Source organism: Oncorhynchus keta, chromosome 30 (genome assembly GCF_023373465.1).
Source record: "Oncorhynchus keta strain PuntledgeMale-10-30-2019 chromosome 30, Oket_V2, whole genome shotgun sequence".
NCBI classification, from domain to species: Eukaryota; Metazoa; Chordata; class Actinopteri; order Salmoniformes; family Salmonidae; genus Oncorhynchus; species Oncorhynchus keta.
This window is the reverse complement of record NC_068450.1, coordinates 16,115,538-16,122,629: the sequence shown is the minus strand read 5'-3', so window position 1 is coordinate 16,122,629 and position 7,092 is coordinate 16,115,538. Positions and strand designations below refer to the sequence as shown.

The window sequence follows — 7,092 nt, the reverse complement described above, 5'->3', positions numbered from 1 at the left end:
CACTGAGATGAGACTGGATGGAAGGATAGAGGGTGAATGGTAGGCGGGTAGCACAGGTGAGACTAGATTGAGGACAGGAGAGGAATTTGTTACATTTCACCAGTAGGTTTGCAAGTTGAATGTATATTTAGAGAGAGAGAGATCATGTAGATTATTTCATCTACCTCAACTTGTTGTTTAAGATATCTATACGTTCTTATCATGTATCATCTAAATATGTCACATTGATTCACTGACCACAGAAACCAGACTGGCTCATAAATCCAGAAGATCGTTTTACTCTGTGTCCACCCATACATGAAATGTATGCACACATGAATGTATGGCATATATCATCATGAATAATTGGAGAGAGAGAGAGAGAGAGAGAGAGAGAGAGAGAGAGAGAGAGAGAGAGAGAGAGAGAGAGAGAGAGAGAGAGAGAGAGAGAGAGAGAGAGAGAGAGAGAGAGAGAGAGAGAGAGAGAGAGAGAGAGAGAGAGAGAGAGAGAGAGAGAGAGAGAGAGAGAGAGAGAGAGAGAGAGAGAGAGAGAGAGAGAGAGAGAGAGAGAGAGAGAGAGAGAGAGAGAGAGAGAGAGAGAGAGAGAGAGAGAGAGAGAGAGAGAGAGAGAGAGAGAGAGAGAGAGAGATATCCTGGTCCAAATGGACCATGTTCCATTTGTTTTTCCATGGACCATTTCCTTGAGTTTTACACACCATTTTTTGGGGGGGAGCTGGGCACACGTGGCTTTTTGCATTCAATGACTTAACTGTCAATTGATCATCGCTGCTGTGCCACACCTCCCCTAGCCTTAATGATCTAAGCCAGTGTCACATCAGCCCTCCCATCACCTCTCTCCTCTCATCAACTCTCTGCTCTATCTTTACCCTTCTACACAGAATATCATTTCCTCTCCCAAGTCTCCGGGTGTCTCTATCAGAAGTCAGTGGTTAGTTTGCGGTTTGTTGACTGGATCTGTCGTTGTCGTTCTGGGAAGTAGCCATGTTTACTGAGAGCAGAGTCAGTAGTTTCCTCAGTGATCGGAGGGAAGGGTACAGACTGACTCCATGGAATAACAAACAGTCTGTGGAAGCAGGCCAGAGATAACAGTGTCCCTGTCTCCTGCCCTAGAGGTGCTGCTTACAGGACCCAGGCAGGCTGTGTCTGAAATGACACCCCACTCCCTATCTCTCGCAGTGCTTTTGACCAGCGCCCTATACGGTCAAACCAGTCAACATGCATGAGACAACAGGTGGACCGGGCGATTGAGATGTTTCTAATCAGGGTGTGATCGCTGGTGGGTCTTTGGTTCTCTGTAAAGTTTTTCCAACGTGAACAGAATTCTAGATCGTTCAGGATATCTGTGCAATGATCCGACGAGACAATGACCTATTTCAACAGCTGTTGATGATGTCTGTATCAATTAGTTTCCCTCTCTTTATCTCTTTATTTTTCTCTGTGTCTATCTCTGTGTCTATCTCTGTAGTTCTCCCTGTATCTATCTCCTCTCCCATTTATCTCTTTCTCTCTCTTTCTTTCTTTCTTTCTTTCTTTCTTTCTATCTCTCTCCCTTTCTCTCTGACTTGTTTCTCACCAGGAAATTCCTGTGTTGTTGCAGGGCTGAGCCCGGTCCAGGCCGATAAACAGGGGATAAATCCATTATCTCTGCTATTTAGTTGGGGAATCAGACAACTCCCTCCCTCCTAAACAACAGTCACATGCAGGGAGCGATCTCTAGATTAGGATGTGTAACATTTTCCCAGTATGACAGACGGTTAGCAGGAGGAGCACAGGGCTCAGGTCTCTAATGGGATATCTATTCCCCATACTCCTCTAGTCTCTAATGGGACTTTTATTCCCCATACTCCTCAAGTCTCTAATGGGACATATATTCCCCATACTCCTCAAGTCTCGAATGGGACATCTATTCCCCATACTCCTCTAGTCTCTAATGGGACATCTATTCCTGCTGTTTTAGACATAACCCTGACCAATTCCCAATGCTGTTTTAGACATAACCCTGACCGATTCCCCCTGCTGTTTTAGACATAACCCTGACCAATTCCCCCTGCTGTTTTAGACATAACCCTGACCAATTCCCCCTGCTGTTTTAGACATAACCCTGACCAATTCCCCTGGCTGTTTTAGACATAACCCTGACCAATTCCCCCTGCTGTTTAGACATAACCCTGACCAATTCCCCTAGCTGTTTTAGACATAACCCTGACCAATTCCCCCTGCTGTTTTAGACATAACCCTGACCAATTCCCCTAGCTGTTTTAGACATAACCCTGACCAATTCCCCATGCTGTTTAGACATAACCCTGACCAATCCCCCCTGCTGTTTTAGACATAACCCTGACCAATTCCCCTAGCTGTTTTAGACATAACCCTGACCAATTCCTCCTGCTGTTTAGACATAAGCCTGACCAATTCCCCCTGCTGTTTAGACATAACCCTGACCAATTCCCCCTGCTGTTTAGACATAACCCTGACCAATTCCCCCTGCTGTTTAGACATAACCCTGACCAATTCCCCTGGCTGTTTTAGACATAAGCCTGACCAATTCCCCCTGCTGTTTTAGACATAAGCCTGACCAATTCCCCCTGCTCTTTTAGACATAACCCTGACCAATTCCCCTGGCTGTTTTAGACATGACCCTGACCAATTCCCCTAGATGTTTAGACTTAAGCCTGACCAATTCCCCCTGCTGTTTTGACATAACCCTGACCAATTACCCTGGCTGTTTTAGACATAACCCTGACCAATTCCCCCTGCTGTTTAGACATAAGCCTGACCAATTCCCCCTGCTGTTTTAGACATAACCCTGACCAATTACCCTGGCTGTTTTAGACATAAGCCTGACCAATTCCCCCTGCTGTTTTAGACATAACCCTGACCAATTCCCCTGGCTGTTTTAGACATAACCCTGACCAATTCCCCCTGCTGTTTTAGACATAAGCCTGACCAATTCCCCCTGCTGTTTTAGACATAACCCTGACCAATTCCCCCTGCTGTTTTAGACATAACCCTGACCAATTCCCCCTGCTGTTTTAGACATAACCCTGACCAATTCCCCCTGCTGTTTAGACATAACCCTGACCAATTCCCCTAGCTGTTTTAGACATAACCCTGACCAATTCCCCCTGCTGTTTTAGACATAACCCTGACCAATTCCCCTAGCTGTTTTAGACATAACCCTGACCAATTCCTCCTGCTGTTTAGACATAAGCCTGACCAATTCCCCCTGCTGTTTAGACATAACCTGACCAATTCCCCCTGCTGTTTAGACATAACCCTGACCAATTCCCCCTGCTGTTTAGACATAACCCTGACCAATTCCCCTGGCTGTTTTAGACATAAGCCTGACCAATTCCCCCTGCTGTTTTAGACATAAGCCTGACCAATTCCCCCTGCTCTTGTAGACATAACCCTGACCAATTCCCCCTGCTGTTTAGACTTAAGCCTGACCAATTCCCCCTGCTGTTTAGACATAACCCTGACCAATTCCCCTGGCTGTTTTAGACATGACCCTGACCAATTCCCCTAGATGTTTAGACTTAAGCCTGACCAATTCCCCCTGCTGTTTTGACATAACCCTGACCAATTCCCCCTGCTGTTTAGACATAAGCCTGACCAATTCACCCTGCTGTTTTAGACATAACCCTCACCAATTACCCTGGCTGTTTTAGACATAAGCCTGACCAATTCCCCCTGCTGTTTTAGACATAACCCTGACCAATTCCCCTGGCTGTTTTAGACATAACCCTGACCAATTACCCCTGCTGTTTTAGACATAAGCCTGACCAATTCCCCCTGCTGTTTTAGACATAACCCTGACCAATTCCCCCTGCTGTTTTAGACATAAGCCTGACCAATTCCCCCTGCTGTTTTAGACATAACCCTGACCAATTCCCCATGCTGTTTTAGACATAACCCTGACCAATTCCCCCTGCTGTTTTAGACATAACCCTGACCAATTCCCCCTGCTGTTTTAGACATAACCCTGACCAATTCCCACTGCTGTTTTAGACATAACCCTGACCAATTCCCCCTGCTGTTTTAGACATAAGGCTGACCAATTCCCCTAGCTGTTTCAGACATAACCCTGACCAATTCCCCTAGCTGTTTTAGACATAACCCTGACCAATTCCCCTAGCTGTTTTAGACATAACCCTGACCAATTCCCCTAGCTGTTTTAGACATAAGCCTGACCAATTCCCCTGGCTGTTTTAGACATAACCCTGACCAATTCCCCTAGCTGTTTTAGACATAACCCTGACCAATTCCCCTAACTGTTTTAGACATAAGCCTGACCAATTCCCCAAGCTGTTTTAGACATAACCCTGACCAATTCCCCCTGCTGTTTTAGACATAAGCCTGACCAATTCCCCTGGCTGTTTTAGACATAACCCTGACCAATTCCCCTAGCTGTTTTAGACATAACCCTGACCAATTCCCCTAACTGTTTTAGACATAAGCCTGACCAATTCCCCAAGCTGTTTTAGACATAACCCTGACCAATTCCCCCTGCTGTTTTAGACATAACCCTGACCAATTCCCCTAACTGTTTTAGACATAAGCCTGACCAATTCCCCAAGCTGTTTTAGACATAAGCCTGACCAATTCCCCTAGCTGTTTTAGAAGTAAGCCTGACCAATTCCCCCTGCTGTTTTAGACATAACCCTGACCAATTCCCCATGCTGTTTTAGACATAACCCTGACCAATTCCCCTGCTGTTTTAGACATAACCCTGACCAATTCCCCCTGCTGTTTTAGACATAACCCTGACCAATTCCCACTGCTGTTTTAGACATAACCCTGACCAATTCCCCCTGCTGTTTTAGACATAAGGCTGACCAATTCCCCTAGCTGTTTCAGACATAACCCTGACCAATTCCCCTAGCTGTTTTAGACATAACCCTGACCAATTCCCCTAGCTGTTTTAGACATAACCCTGACCAATTCCCCTAGCTGTTTTAGACATAAGCCTGACCAATTCCCCTGGCTGTTTTAGACATAACCCTGACCAATTCCCCTAGCTGTTTTAGACATAACCCTGACCAATTCCCCTAACTGTTTTAGACATAAGCCTGACCAATTCCCCAAGCTGTTTTAGACATAACCCTGACCAATTCCCCTGGCTGTTTTAGACATAAGCCTGACCAATTCCCCTGGCTGTTTTAGACATAACCCTGACCAATTCCCCTAGCTGTTTTAGACATAACCCTGACCAATTCCCCTAACTGTTTTAGACATAAGCCTGACCAATTCCCCAAGCTGTTTTAGACATAACCCTGACCAATTCCCCCTGCTGTTTTAGACATAACCCTGACCAATTCCCCTAACTGTTTTAGACATAAGCCTGACCAATTCCCCAAGCTGTTTTAGACATAAGCCTGACCAATTCCCCTAGCTGTTTTAGAAGTAAGCCTGACCAATTCCCCTAGCTGTTTTAGACATAAGCCTGGTCAATTCCCCCTGCTGTTTAGACATAAGCCTGACCAATTCCCCCTGCTGTTTTAGACATAAGCCTGACCAATTCCCCAAGCTGTTTTAGACATAAGCCTGACCAATTCCCCTAGCTGTTTTAGAAGTAAGCCTGACCAATTCCCCATGCTGTTTTAGACATAACCCTGACCAATTCCCCCTGCTGTTTTGACATAACCCTAACCAATTCCCCCTGCTGTTTTAGACATAACCCTGACCAATTCCCCCTGCTGTTTTGACATAACCCTGACCAATTCCCCTAGCTCTTTTAGACATAACCCTGACCAATTCCCCCTGCTGTTTTGACATAACCCTGACCAATTCCCCCTGCTGTTTTAGACATAACCCTGACCAATTCCCCCTGCTGTTTTAGACATAACCCTGACCAATTCTCCAAGCTGCAGACAGTCTTGTGATCAACTCAACAGTATGCTATGATCATAGTAGTTCCATGTTAAATGTAGCAACTGTCGGCCTGGCTTTCCTCTACCTGTCTATAACAGTGTTAGTGTCCTGTGTGTGTGTGTGTGTGTGTGTGTGGTGTGTGGTGTGTGGTGTGTGGTGTGTGGTGTGTGGTGTGTGGTGTGTGGTGTGTGGTGTGTGGTGTGTGTGTGTGTGTGTGCGCGCGCGCACGTGGCTTTCCGTCTTAAGTGTTGTCAAACTGTGAATTTTGTTATTTTGCAGGAACATCTTTGTCCTGTTCTGAAGCTTTGGCAGGCACCACTTGTTGTCAAAAGTCCTCCTGCACAAAACAGAAGTCAATATGGGTCCAATTTTTTTTTATTGGATTTTGTTTATATTCATAAATACGTGGTGAAAGCAATAATTGTTTTTATTTTCGTTACTTTATGTAATGTTCAAATTTAGTGTCCATTTCACTTCTTTTGCAGTAGTAGCTTACAAAGAACGAAAATTGTACAAAATAGACTTTTAGACTTTGATCCATGGACATCAAGAACCCACATTTGAATGAATGCAAAAGCTTGTGTGCTCTGTATGTGTGTGTGTCTGTGTGTGTGCTCTGTATGTGTGTGTGTGTGCTCTGTATGTGTGTGTGTGTGTGTGTGTGTGTATGTGTGTGTGTGTGTGCTCTGTATGTGTGTGTGTGTGTGTGTGTGTGTGTGTGTGTGTGTGTGTATGTGTGTGCGTCTATTGAACATTTGTGCTGTTTTTTAATACTGTGGTCTGCTGTGTTTCATGTGTTTTGGAAATCTCTGTGACGATTTTTTAATACTATGGTCTGATGTGTTTCGTGTGTATTGGACATCTCTCTGCCATTTCTTTAATAATGTGGTCTGATGTGTTTCGTGTGTATTGGACATCTCTCTGCCATTTCTTTAATAATGTGGTCTGTTGTGTTTCGTGTGTATTGGACATCTCTCTGCCATTTCTTTAATAATGTGGTCTGTTGTGTTTCGTGTGTATTGGACATCTCTCTGCCATTTCTTTAATAATGTGGTCTGATGTGTTTCGTGTGTATTGGACATCTCTCTGCCATTTCTTTAATAATGTGGTCTGTTGTGTTTCGTGTGTATTGGACATCTCTCTGCCATTTCTTTAATAATGTGGTCTGTTGTGTTTCGTGTGTATTGGACATCTCTCTGCCATTTCTTTAATAATGTG

The 7,092-nt window shown here is 44.7% G+C and overlaps 1 protein-coding gene and 1 long non-coding RNA gene across 4 annotated transcripts in view; one reads left to right on the top strand and one right to left on the bottom strand.

Moving 5' to 3' along the window:
• Positions 1-427, top strand: part of LOC118381496 (beta-2 adrenergic receptor) — a 6,336-nt gene extending 5,909 nt beyond the window's left edge. The window contains exon 2 of the mRNA XM_035768439.2: positions 1-427. This exon is cut by the window's left edge and continues 1,367 nt beyond it. The gene's annotated coding sequence lies outside the window, so the exon portion shown is untranslated.
• A 1,017-nt stretch (positions 428-1,444) lies between these two features.
• On the bottom strand, positions 1,445-6,477 carry LOC127913934 (uncharacterized). Of its 3 annotated transcripts, none has more exons than XR_008087312.1 (2): positions 3,277-6,477; positions 1,445-3,244 (listed from the first exon to the last, which is right to left on the bottom strand). It is a non-coding gene; the product is annotated as an uncharacterized LOC127913934 (long non-coding RNA). The 3 variants fall into 3 exon arrangements; XR_008087313.1 differs by having other exon boundaries at positions 3,412-6,477; XR_008087314.1 differs by having other exon boundaries at positions 3,578-6,477.
• Positions 6,478-7,092: the final 615 nt, after the last annotated feature.